The sequence below is a fragment of the Tamandua tetradactyla genome, chromosome 22 (genome assembly GCF_023851605.1).
Source record: "Tamandua tetradactyla isolate mTamTet1 chromosome 22, mTamTet1.pri, whole genome shotgun sequence".
Classification (NCBI taxonomy): Eukaryota; Metazoa; Chordata; class Mammalia; order Pilosa; family Myrmecophagidae; genus Tamandua; species Tamandua tetradactyla.
Window position 1 is genome coordinate 18,906,532 of NC_135348.1, and position 13,915 is coordinate 18,920,446.

Consider the following 13,915-nt stretch of genomic DNA (forward strand, 5'->3'; position numbering starts at 1 on the left):
CTGTGCCTTTCAGACACAAGCTATAACTCAGACTGCAGAAGGCAAGGAAATGGCTATTTCAAACTGTGGGTTAAAGTGAGCCATCAAATATGTGTTTAAAGGAAAAATCCTTTTACTGTCTTACTACTCCTACCTGTGAATCTAGGAGAGGGATGAAAGAAACATTGTTTCAGATCAGATATTCCAAGTTTAATAGAACTTTTTATCTTAATGAAAAAAAGAAAAAGAGCTGATGCCTTACTTTATTTATTGCTAAAGGCATTCGAATAAATTTGGAAAATGTGTGCAGCTATTAATCAATAATAGGTATATTTGAGCATATCATGCAAAAAGATCTGCCTAGGATGGGTATCTGCTTTGTATGGAGTTCGGTGTTCCAGCATATCATGTTTCATGCTTAAACCTTGTGCAATAAATAGGTTGTCTGTATCTTTGATTCCAATATTCCTTGGATACGTGAAAATATTGCCCAGATGAAATGCATGATCTTATGAAGAAAGATGTACTGTAATAATAATACTTTTGCAGCTGCATTTAATGGAATCTGTGAGAACAGTTTCAAAGCCAGTTGTATTTCATATGACACAACAGGCTACATAAGAAAGAAGGGACCCTTCCACAGCTCTTGGTGGTACTTTTCACCATAAGATAAAACATATAGTAAGTGGGTGCACAGCAGCCTGAAATGTCAGGTCAAGAAAAATGCAATCACAATAGATGGGCTTACTCATATAAAATCCATGTTCCTAGTTTATATATGAGTCAGCAACACAAGTGTTTGCCTGAATTACTATGAACAGAACATGGCTGGATCGATTGGTTTCTAACTTGGGGTCAGGTTATTAATGTCGAAGATTATATGTAGATGATACTTTATTGGTAGTTATTTGAGTAACATTTCTTCTGGAGGTTTGTCAAAATGGATGCCCTCAGAGAACATTTATGTAGGGTGTGGTGTTTTGTTTTGTTTTGATCTTTTTCCTGGTGATCAAAATAATTGTTAGCCTAAACCCCTTGATGATTGGCCCCAGCATTCATCCCAGGTCATTAGGCTAATCCAGGTTCATGCTGACCAGGCCAACACCACCAAGTGAAGAGACAACAGACAGTATCAGGAGAAAACAGTACCTTTAAAATTTAAAAAGAAAAAAAAAAAACAGTTACAGATTTAAAAGTCCAAATTTCTGGAATTATAAATGAAGTCACGTTTTAAGTAATAAAGGCAATATATGCTTACTATGGACATAATAAAATAAAGATCAACAATGTTTAAAGGAAAATAAAATCACACATAATTCCACCCCACTCAAAATACAGACTCTTTCTTTCAGTATATTTCCTTCTGTGTGTTTGCAAATATTTTCACACAAAGTCATATGGTTTATTCAATGTTATCCCATTTAAAAATGTGACTTATGAGCTATGAATGTCTTCATGAGTATAATTTTTAATTATTAGGCATTATTTTATTCTATATACACTATTGATGTATTATAATTTGCCCAGTCATTAACCTTTCTGGGACATTATTTTTTCCAGCCTACTTTTAATATTATGAATGTATTAGGACACTAGATAAATGAATTCTTTTTCATGAATTTAGGGTAGCAATGAGAACAGACTCTAACTTTAGAAGAAGATGGCTCTTTTATTTGAACAAAACCATTTATTAGGCCCTTTGGCTTAAAATGTCAGATAGAATCAAGGCAAAGTTTAATGTGTGGAGGTCAATTTAAGGATTCTAAACAACTCTGGAAAGGAACCAAAAAGTACATCTCTTCTGAGGGAAAATTTTTTTCAAACAGCAAAAATGATTTAGAGACACTTTTGGGTGGTCCTCAGAGAACAGAGTTAGACTAGAGGAAGGGAGAGGAGAATGGCATCTCTGGGGCGCAAACAATCCAGGAACTGGGAAGGAGGCTTTGAAAGAAGCAACTAGTTCCTATCAGCATGGTGACAGCCTACAGCCAAATAAAAGGGTCTACCTGGAAAGGACTCCATGGGATGGCCAACAGACTTTGACAACACAAATGTGACTCAGATCCATTTTTAGGTTATTTCTTCTCTCATGCTGTAAATCCTTTCTACCATGCCTGAACATTCAGTTATCTTAGGGATGCTAGCAAGAATGACAGAAAAAGTATGAAGTGGACCAGAAAGACTTGTTTGGCATTGAGAGGCAGAGATAAGATGCTGAGTGGACTGGATAAAGATGCTGAGTTGGTACAGAAGTTTGGAGCAAGCTATAACAGAGACAACCAGGGACATATAACCTTCTCTTGTCCCCACTTGACACGCATATTCTTCAATGTTTTGGGAATTCACTGAGTTTTTTGTAGTTACTGCGGATGAGAGCTTACTAATTACCTGGATATTACAAGAAAAGGATTTTCACATATGATTGGAGGAACTTGGGGAACCTCAGGTTACCTAAAAATCAACATATTGGTCCACCAATCCTATATTTGGTAATCTTTCCTTACGCTGCATTCTAAGAGAAATGACTAGTTCAAGAAGTATGGTTTTTAGATTTTTAAAGCATGTTGCCAAGTTATTTTCAGAAAACTTGCACCAAATCATAATCCCCGTATCGCTAGACAAGAATGCTAAAGACCCTGAATATTTTAATTGAAATATGAAAAATGGTATTGTCAGTGAAGATACCAGGATTGGACTAGAGATGTTTTAGGTGCTTACATTCCGTTGTCTAAGGATGACAAGGAGCTAAATCAAGCATTAATGAAACAAAGTTATTTCTTAATTGAGGACCCCAATATCGTGTGAAACACCTATCACCTAGAATTAATACTGAGGAGGGGAAAGAAAAAGTCTGTATTTAACCACAGTGCATCAGTTAGTTATATTTTTAGTTCACAGCATTTCACACCTTCTGGTTTTACCTTAGATGTTAATGAAGAGCATATAAATTATGATTCCTCGACTTTGCAATCACTGCTTCATCCTCCCCAAATCTGATGCTCTATATCTGGAAAAACGTGACACTGAACATTCTGAAGAAATCCTATAATTAAAAGGGGCAAATCATCCACTTTGATTATGAGCCATAGATTGTACTGTAAGTTAAAACTTTTAAAAACTAATATATTGGCTGGCTATTTCCTTCCTGAACTTAAATATCACTGATATGCTTTATGGAAAGATACATAGTAGAAAAAAGTTTGGGTAGCCAGGCCCGGGAACTTCCAAGAAAAGATTTATCTAAGCACTATCACCAACATTGCTTTTTTTGTCAGGGCTGAATCCACATATTGTAAAACCTACAGTTTTCCTTGGTAGTTTAAGAATTTATCATTGTATTTTTCATCAGCCTGTTGACAGAATGCAGATTGCAGCCCAGACCAGGGCAGAGATTTTATTAATATTTTATTGAGAAGATTCTGTTTCTCCCCAGATGCTCCTACTTAGAACAGCATTCAGAAGAAAAGATGCAAAGAAAAGTTTTAAAACTATACAACGTCTAAATAGAAGGAATAGAAGCAAGAAAACAATATTCTTTATATAGAAACTTTTTTTGGTCAAAATCTGTATGCCAGCACAAGATAACGTAAACAGTTTCGTATGAGCTAGAACAATTGTCAAAAGTTTAGCAACTTTGAACATTCATAAGTCATTTCAATTCCCTGAGGCTTTTATAAGTTTTTGATTGTTCAAAGATAAGAAAGATCTGGCTTAACTCTAGAGGCATTTGGTGTTTCGTATTTTGTTTTGTGTCTGAATGATAGATGTGTGAACATGGGTGGTTACTGCAAGTCCCTAATCATGCATTTGGACACATGAATGGGATTTAACAAATTGTCTCACACAGGATGGGCAAATTCCCAGGATCCCAGCCCAGCAATTAAGTTTCCCAGGATGCCACCTCACATCTGTCTTCTGACCCACCTCTACGTACACAGAAAACGAGGATACCCCACTAGAAAGAAGCAAACCTCATCTTAGAGACTCTCATTTTAGTACACCTTCAGCAACAAATGAAGTGATCCCAACAATTTTGTATAGCTATAGATTTTTCTTTCTTAGTATACCCCCTCCATGCAGACATCTTTCATTCGTCAACTCCTTCCATTCACCTACTAATCCTTCAACCTCTTAGTTTCTTTAATATTCAGTCTACTCAAATGTCATTTACAGAAGCAAAGACTACCTTAAAATTTGCTATTAACCTGTTTAAAGTCAGAGAGTAAAAGGTTAATACAGTCTTACAAGCTCTCGTGTTCTCTTTGCTTTTGTAAAATGAATCAGGGAACATATGTCCAAAGTTTGTCTGCATAGAAATCTCTGCTTCTAGCCTTTCATTACTCTTTTGGTAAGAAACTCAAAAAAGTGAATTCACCTAAAAGAGTGGTTGACTCTTTGATGTAGCTAACTCTCCAGCCCACCAAAGTCGACTATTTAGACTTTCTTTTCCTACCATGTCTATCCTCACATCCTCTTCCTTTAAGTCCATCTTTATGATATATTTCTGAACAAGAGAAGGAAATCTGCATTCCCAAAACCTGGAAAATTATGCACAGGAAAGCAGGACATTATTTTAATATATTTTATACATGTTATATTTATATATACTTTAATACATGTTATTTGCTTTCAGGATACCACAAGTGCAAAATATCTTATTCTTTTATTAAAATTCTCTTTGACTAATGTCTTTCTAAATAATTCAGCACTTTATCTTAAGTGTGACTGCTCTTGTTGGAAGTTATCATTAAAGTATCCAATCTGGTAGAGTGAATATAATTACAAAGGTCATTCCTTTAGTTTCTCTAACATTTTTGCTTTGGGAAGAGAGAACAGAAGATATCCAGGGGTTAAAGTGATTAGCTATGACCTAGAAATATAGGCTATTTGGATAAGCCTGCCAGCTTTAGAAATGCACAATCCATGTGCCAGGACAGTAAATACATTTGATTCCAAGTTCCTCCCATCATGTATTGGTCTCAGTCTCAGATGATCTTCAACACAATACTGCAGGTGCCAAGGAAATAATAAGAAAGAGAGAGAGAGGGAGAGAGAGAGGGAGAGAGAGAGGAAACCTACCCAGCAACAAGAAGGCAGCCTGTGAGCCAATGAAGCCTGTTTGATTAGGTCTTCAGTGAGTGCTTGCAGGAACACCAGTATATCCATCTGGCAGTCTGGGACTTGAAACAGTGGTTTACAAGCCCAACCAACTCCCCTCTCTCATCCTCTGGATCCAAATAGAAATAATGAGAGAAACTGTATATTTAAAAGCCAAGGGCAGGGTGGTGCGATCGTGGCTCAGTGCAGAATTCTTGCCTGCCATGCTGGAGACCCGGGTTCAATTCCCAGTGCCTGCCCATGTGAAAAAAAGAAAAAGAAAAAGCCAAGAGCATTAAAGAACAAAGTGATAGATTGTTCTGTCTTCAGAAACTGCATCAAATCAGTATCCCAGGAGTGTTACTTAAATAAATAAAAGCAAAAATACTTTTGCCCGGAAAAGAAAAGAGCTCTGAGAATAATTCACCTGAACATGAAAGACACCTTACTAGACAGAACACATTGACAAGAGAACCCTTCTATAAACTTAATTAGGATCAAAGTAATCCTTGATATCACTTTCTTTTCTTTTGGCAATGGAAGCATTTATAAAATTCAGTGGGGTCCAATGTTAGTCTACTGATTCTCATTAAAAGAGCACCTGAAAGCAGCAAAAGTAAAGTGATCAATCAAAATACAAGGGAAGCTCGATAACACTATGTGTGGATTTCTCAATAGAAACCATGCAGGCAAGAAAGCATCGGTATGATATATTTAAGAGACTAAAAAAAAAAACTGCCAACCAAGAATTCCATAGCTGCTAAAACTGACCTTCAAAAATAAGTACAAGAAATACTAATGGGAGCGCTACAGGCAGACAGGAAAAGACAGGAGAAAAAAAGGTCCGGAGAAGATGCCAAAAGGAAGACTATCAGTAAAGGTAAAAAGAGAGAAGAACATAAGGTACATCAGAATAAAGTCATGATGCATGCAACAACATGGATGAAACTTGAGGACATCATGTTGTGTGAAATTTGCTATAAATAAGAGGACAAATACCATATGATCTCACTAATATGAAATGGCATTAATGAGCAAACGTTGAGAGTTAAAGTTGAGAACACAGGCTGTCCGGAGATAGAAAGAAGGCAGAGATTGGGCATTTGATGCTGAAGAAGTACAGAGTGTTGAACAGGATTGATGGAAATATCCAGAAATGGATAGTACAACACTATTTGATAGTAGCACAATAATGTAAGTACACTGAGCAAAGACGAGTGTGAGTATGGTTGAAAGAGGAAGGCTAGGGCCTGTATGACACCAGAAAGAAAGACAGTAGATAAAGACTAGGGCTGTATAGCTTAGCAAAACCTGAAGTGGACAATGAAGGTAATTAAATGCACAAATATAGGAATGTTTTTACATGAGGGAGAACAAATGAACGTCAACAGTGTAAGCTGTTGAAAATGGGATGGTATACGGAAAAATACATATACTCAATGTAAACTAGTGTCTATAGTTAACATAACATTGTAACACACTTCCATTGACTGTAACAAAGGCAATATTCCAAAGCTATATGTCAGTAGAGGGGGATATAAGGAAGGAGTATGGTGTTCCTGGTATTATTGTTTCTCCCCTTTATTTATTTTATTTTTTCTTCTTTTTTTTTTCTCTTCTTTCTTTGCAGAAGAAATGGAAATGCCCTCATATAGACTGAGTTGGTGAATGAATGCATAACTATGCGATTGTATTGGGAACCATTTATTGTTTACTTAGGATGGATTGCATGGTGTGAGAATAAAACTATTTAAAAATAACACAGTGTGCATTGATGGTGGCACAGTGGCAGAGTTCTCCACTGCTATGCCAGAGACCCGGGTTCGATTCCCGGAGCCCACCCATGCCAAAATAATAATAATAATAATAAAATAAACAGAAAGGTACAAGTTCTGGGGAAAATGTGGAGAGAGAAAGTACCTGTTCTGGTTTGCTAATGCTACCAAAATGCAATATGCCAGAAATGGCCTGACTTTTTTAAAGGGTATTTATTAAATTACAAACTACCATTCTTACACCATGATATGTCCAAATTAAGTCGTCAACAAGAAGATATCTTCACTGCATCCAGGATTTCTCTGTAACATGGGAAGGCACATGGAGACATCTGCTGGTCCTTTGCCCCTGGATTTCATTGCTTTTAGCTCCTGGTTCCAGTGGCCTCTTCCCTGAACTTCTGTCTGTCTCCAAGCATCTCCAAACGTTTGTGTTGGTTCTCTTAAAGGACTCCAGTAAGCTAATTAAGACCACCTTGAATGGGCAGAGTCACATCTCCATGGAAACAACCTAATCAAGGGTCCCACCCACAATTGAGGGGATCTCATGTCTATGGAAACAACCTAATCAAAAGGTCCCACCCACAACAGTATCTGCACCCACAAGACTGGATTAGAAGAACATGACTTTTCTTGGATACATAACAGTTTCAAACCAGCATAGTACCTATTCTCTGCTGGTAGGGGAGTAGAGTGGTGCAACCCTTCTGGTGGTTCCTCAGGCACCTAAGCATAAGGTTGCCATATGATTCTGCAACCCCATTATTAGGTATATACTTGGAAGAACTAAAAGCAGGGACACAAATGGACATTTGCATACTGGTGTTTATGATGGCAATATTCAGGGTCTGCAGCGGATGGAGGTGGCCTAAGGGCTCATCAACTGATGGATGGAAGGGCAAATTGTGGTGTATACGTACAATGAAATGTTGAACAGTTGCAAGAAGGAATGAAGTTGTGAAGCATTAAGGAAGTATGCTGAGTGAAATATGGAACCAAAAAACAGATATAACACCTCACTGACATGGACTAACTATTATGTGCAAACACTGAGAAGTGAGTTTGAAAGTACAGGTTTTCAGGGGAAAGCCTTATTGTAAATGCTCATAGACTGTAAGCTCTTACAGCAGTCACACCTGTGCCTGAGTTGTAATGGTTATTTCTAAATTCTGTGACGCTGAGGTATTTGTGTATAACCTGGTCATCCCATGGAACTTCAGATATCTGTATGACAACTGAGACTCACAGAGCTAGAGTTCTGTGGCTATGAAAGTCAGCATTATCCCATACAGCAAATGTTTAAAAAGCTGAAAAAGAGATGAGACTTCAATTAGAGATGAATGAAGCTGATCTGGTTAGGACTAAGTTTTATCAGACTAATAGGTAAAGGATGATGTTGACGGTGTGAGACCAAAAAGAGATGTTTATTTCATGCAAAATTCATATCTTCAGTAGGACATCATCTAATTTGACTTGTATGGCCAACTTACTCAAACACCATAGTTACATGGAAATTTGAATAGGGAGTGAGATCTTGTTGATTTGTAAAGGTTAGTGTGATGCCCCAAAACATGCCAGAATAATCTGGGCAGAAGATAAAAAAGTTTTTGTGAAGTCCCCTTAAGGGACTGGGGAAAAATGTGGAAATAATAAACCTTCTACATGGTGAAGACCTGGGATTCTCGCAACAATTGGGGACTACTAATTTAATAGGCCGAGCCCATGATTTGGGGGGTTGTCCTAATGAAACCTAATCCTGCAAAGGAGAAGCTAAAACTACTTATGATTATCCTAAGAGTCACCCCCAGAGAACTTCTTTTGTTGCTCAGATGTGGCCTCTCTCTCGAACTCAACTCCAGAGGAAAACTCAATTGCCTTTCCCCTACTACGTGGGACATGACTCCCAGGGATGAGCCTGGCCCTGGCATCATGATTGAGAAAGGCTTCTTGACAGAAAGAGGGAAGAAAAATGAAACAAAATAAAATTTCAGTGACTGAGAAATTTCAATTAGAGTCAAGAAATTATTCTTATGCATTATATAGATATCCCTTTTCAGGTTTTGGTGTATTGGAGTAACTAGAGGGAAATGCCCAAAACCATTGAATTACAATCTGTAGCCTTGATTCTTGAGGATGATTGTATAATTATATAGCTTTGATGGTGTGATTGTGAAGACTTGTGACTGATACTCCCTTTATCAGTATATAGACAGATGAGTTAAAAAATAAAGACAATAAATAAATAAATAATGGGGGGATAGAGGTTATGGGATGTTTTGGGTTTTCTTTTTTACTTCTATTTTTATTGTTTTTGGAGTAATGAAAATGTTTAAAAATCAATGGTGATGATGAATGCACCATAGTACCATAAGATGATACTATGAACCACCGATTGTATACCTTGGATGATTATATGGTATGTGAATATATATCAATAAAATTGCATTAAAAAAAGAAAACCTGAGCATGAAAACCTCCCCACCTCTGTGCCTTGCATGTGTGTGCATATCCACTCACACATATGCACACTCACTGTTTTTATTTTCATACTTCTCTAATGAGAGTGGTGAGAAACTGTCATTTTAATCAAATTTCCTATTCAATAATAACATTTAGAGCTTTTCAAATGTATTGAAAGGTGAGATGTTCTGTGGCTGTTGGTTTATACATAATTACATCAACAACAGCAAGACCATTTTACATTCCCTTGAGAGGTGATAATTGCACTGTGCACTGGTTCATGTTTAGTATTTCTTCTGGCGTTTCTCTTTCAGTGTTGCCTAGAACCATCAGTCAAGATACTCATGCCTGCCTGCTTTCAGCCTGTAATTCACTTTCATTTCCTTTCATTTTACTTAAATGTGCTTAAACTCTTGAATGGAATATTCTATTAGTTGCAAAGATCAGAGGGTCTTTGCCCCAGAGTTCCCTCATTTGTTTTTTGCTTCTGCCAGGGAAATTCCAAAACCAAAAACACTATTATACCAGCTTCCAGAAGTTTGTGTGGGTTTATGTATTTGTTTGTTTAAGGAAAAGGCCACCAGCAGAAAATCTCAACATACAGCCTATGTTAAATCAAATCACTACAACTGAACTTGACAACCGATCTAATTGGGTAGAACAAAGAAGTAATGGAGCCAGCACTAGGAAAGTGGATTCATCTTTCTTACTTGTAAAAACAAATGTTAGCAGTATAACCACTTTTATAGGTTTGAACCTCCCAACAAACCACAAATCAACAAGTTTCGTTTTCAAGATAATAAAACTAATGTGGCATGCACAAAAGGAAACCCGAATAATTATTTATATAGAATTGCAAGTCTCTTCTATCACAAAGGGAAATCAAATTCACTTACCCTTCATTAATGTTCAGTGTTCTTAAGACTGTAACTCCTCATGAAAATGAATACAAATCATTTCAGCCAAGCTGGAAAGGAACTTCACAATCAGCTACTTCCTACTTTCACAACTGGTCAGTCTTAGAGCCTGCATAGACTTCAAATCTCAGGACTCCTCTTCAAGTTTTCTCACCAAGAGGTCTTTCCCTCAATTCCTCATAATTGGTTGCTTTGCTACATTTTGTTTGGAAAATCAGTGTCCCTTCTTCACCTCTTGACTCTGCCTCCCATTATTGGATACCATGACTCTCTACCTAACTGGAGTTAGTATAGATGTGTTTGCCTTCACAAGGTAATGCCAAAAATAGTTAAGACCCTAATACTCTTAGTAAATCATAGTACAGTTCTAGTTTGTTTCATTGACATTGACTCTGGGTGAGAGTCATGATTGTCACTTCCTTCACGTAATGCAGAACTACTTTCTTCAACGGGCAATGTTTTGGCCAAAGCAAAAAGGTACTGAAGAGAAGAGGGAACTGCTACCTTCATAGTTGATTTCTTTCTTTGAGCTATGCTTTGGAGACTTTGCTTTACTCATCTCTCCTTGGAGGGGGGTCATATCTGCACTTGGGTACTTCCCTAACCAATGTCCACCAGCATATCAGGGCATGGAGTTCCACGGCATACATCAAATGCAGCATCATTGATGAAAATCCACCTGACATGCTAATTCAACATGGAAGTCCTCAAGAATGCAAGCGACTAGCAAGGTTATATTAAAAGAACAGTTTTCAACTAGCCAAAATGCCTCATAGTTTCTATTATAACTAAAGGAATTACAATACCCCTGAAAACTTGAAGTTTTCAAGTTCCACAATCTGAGAAATGAAATTTAGCATTTTAAGGAAAAGCCCAAAAGAACAGTATTCATTTGTTACACATAAATCATATCTTTGCTCCTTTAACATTTGTCTGTGAAACCATGCAAGATTTATTGATCCTTCTTTCACATTCAAAACATTTCTCTTTATTCCAACTGTAAACCTGCCCTGATAATACTTCCTTTCATTATGTGTTTCATTTCTGTCTTGGGTTCAGCTTTCTCGCACCCTCCTTCTCTCACCACTTGTCTCTGTGAAGACGCTCTCTGCCACAGGGCACTGTAATGGCTTATAAACTCTGCTCCTCAACTAAGACCTTCAGGTCAAGAAATCCAAATCCCACCTCAAACAGGCAGACAGGGCAGCTGGCTGCTTCTGATTATCTTCCCCCAAATGGGTGACATTCTAAACTCCAGACAGGTCAGACGGTTACCAGGAAATGTTTCCCATCGGTTCTTCTCACTTCCCTCAGTTCCTCCTGATGTTGTTTTTGTAGACTAGCCAGATTTTCAGCTTTAGAAACACATGACCTGAGAAAAAATTGGGCCCGCCTTCAATTGCATATCCCACCCTTTCCCTGGTCCCGTGTCTCTCCTGGCAGCTGGACAGCCATCCCTGTTTCCTCTCTCCAGCAGTGTCTGATTTCACTGCAACTCAAGACCAGGCCAGGGTCTGGCTTCATTAGGGCTCCCGTTCTCATCCTCATGAGACTAGAGAGACATGGCATTCTCTGTAGTCAGGTTTTCTTTTTCTTGTCTGCAGGGACAGCTCTCAACTTAAACCATACCAGAGGATTCAGGAAATCCTGAAGGCAAATAGAACATATAAAACATTCCCCCCGCGCAGTCTAAGCATCCTAGGCTACCTCCAGCCACATTTCTTCAGTTACTATCAATCAATGCCTATGGTAGCCTGTTAATTTTTAAAGAAAGGCAACGAATAAAGAAAGGGAAAAGGACAGGATCTGAAACCTGCCAAGGAATGAAGACCCAGCTTAGAATTTCTTAATAAAGATAAATTAATGAAAGCAATTCACTGAGTGCTTTCCGTATGTCACTATTGATGAGGTTTTATGTGTGTGATATCATAATTTGGCTGTCTTTGTCCTGCCCCTCCTGGCCATTCTAAATTCTGCAGACATTATGCAGATATCTTGCCAGCTAAGAGAACTGAATGCCAAAGGCCTGCTTTATTTGGGTAGAAATCAAAATGCCCTGTGGCCCTAAGGAAAGGCAGGCACTGTTAGTTACTTTCCCCAGATCTATACTGCTCAACTGTGGGTAGAATCTGTTTGTACACACAGCTGGAGTTTGAACTATCCCCCCCAACCTACAATAAATGAATTTCTAAGCATGTTTGTGCTTACAAATGCACAGTGCTATATACTGCATGCCACCTTAACCCCTATTAAACGAATCTGAAGTCATGTCAGGCCAACCGTCCATAGCCAAATGGATTAGACAAGCCAATTGATCAAAAATAGTAAAAGACCCAGAGCTTTTCCTGTCTGGCACTCATGCATTTAAAGCATTGTTTTCACACCAATGTTTGTTCTTTTCCACTCTTTTGGGTTTCAGCATATTCACACATGAAATCAGTTCTTTGAGAATGAAGACTATAAAACTAAGACAGGAACTTAAATGAATGTATTTCTTTAATACGTATAAGGAAAACACAAATGTTAAAAAACAATCCTTTCCCTTGAGTTGGTTTTAAAGAACTAATGACATTTCATGAAAAAAATAATAATTTGGGAAACATCCAGCTTTTAAAGCCATTTGCCATACACCCATTTATTTTCTTTTATTCTTGCTATGCAGGACAACGGAAATCTGTAGGGATTTGGAAAAATCAGTGGTGATGGAAACAAATAATACAATATTTTTACAGTAATTCCTTAGTGGTTTCATTATGCCTTGATAATTTCCCTGTACGTTAATGTCAGCACAAAAAAGACAGATCAGCAACCATATATTAGTTCCATGGACCACAAATGGCATTATTGATGCAGAAAAGTGTAAGGGTTAAAGTATTATGTGCTCAGCCCATCCCAGATTTTCAAAAAACTTTGTTTAGCTTTTATTTAAAAGAATATTGTACTCATCTCTGTCTCATATTGGCTCCTGACAACTGTTTTGTTTTGTTTTTATTCTGGCCTCCCAACTTCTGAGCTTTCTGTCCATCAGCCAGTTAGATCTGTTAACAAAGCCTTTATCTGCTGTGTCAGCCCCCTTCTCTCAAGTCCACTCAGGAGGACTCTACTGTCTTGCAGATTAAAATTGTGCTTTGGGAGTAACTATAAGTGTCTGTATGTACCCTTGTGGCCAATCCTATTCCCTGTCTTACTTTATAAACCCATTTTTTCCATCTGCCTTTCTTTTCCAAACCCATTCTCAAAAGAAAACTTTCATGCATTATTATGGGTTTCATCATTTACCTCCCAGGTTGTAATATCTTTATAATGACTTGCAGACCAGTAAATATGGACAATCTAAATTATTTGGGTGGGGGGATGATGGAGTCAATTAATTAATAAAGTATCAAATTTTTAATCAATCACTTAATGCACAGAACCCCCACGTAAGGAATCATGAAATAGTTAAAGCACAAAACCAAAGTGAGGCTCTACTAGCAATTTTGAAAGCTCTGTTGCTGACAAAAAGGCTGTTGAAGCATAAGAAATGCCTGAATAATGATGGTATTTTATATGATGCGGGAAAACCTGTTGAGGTGGCACTCAGCATAGAAGTTGTATTCTCCTTGTAAAAAGTTGAGATAATTGAAATCACTCCTATCACTTCTGTGTGCAAACCAAGAAGACATTCCCAAGCAGTTTTGCCAGACA

The 13,915-nt window shown here is 37.7% G+C and overlaps 1 long non-coding RNA gene across 2 annotated transcripts; it reads right to left on the bottom strand.

Moving 5' to 3' along the window:
• Nucleotides 1-2,906: 2,906 nt before the first annotated feature.
• On the bottom strand, nucleotides 2,907-12,121 carry LOC143666058 (uncharacterized). 2 transcript variants are annotated; one of them, XR_013167340.1, is made up of 4 exons: nucleotides 11,936-12,121; nucleotides 11,414-11,600; nucleotides 10,208-10,278; nucleotides 2,907-3,022 (listed from the first exon to the last, which is right to left on the bottom strand). It is a non-coding gene; the product is annotated as an uncharacterized LOC143666058 (long non-coding RNA). The 2 variants fall into 2 exon arrangements; XR_013167341.1 differs by lacking the exon at nucleotides 10,208-10,278.
• Nucleotides 12,122-13,915: the final 1,794 nt, after the last annotated feature.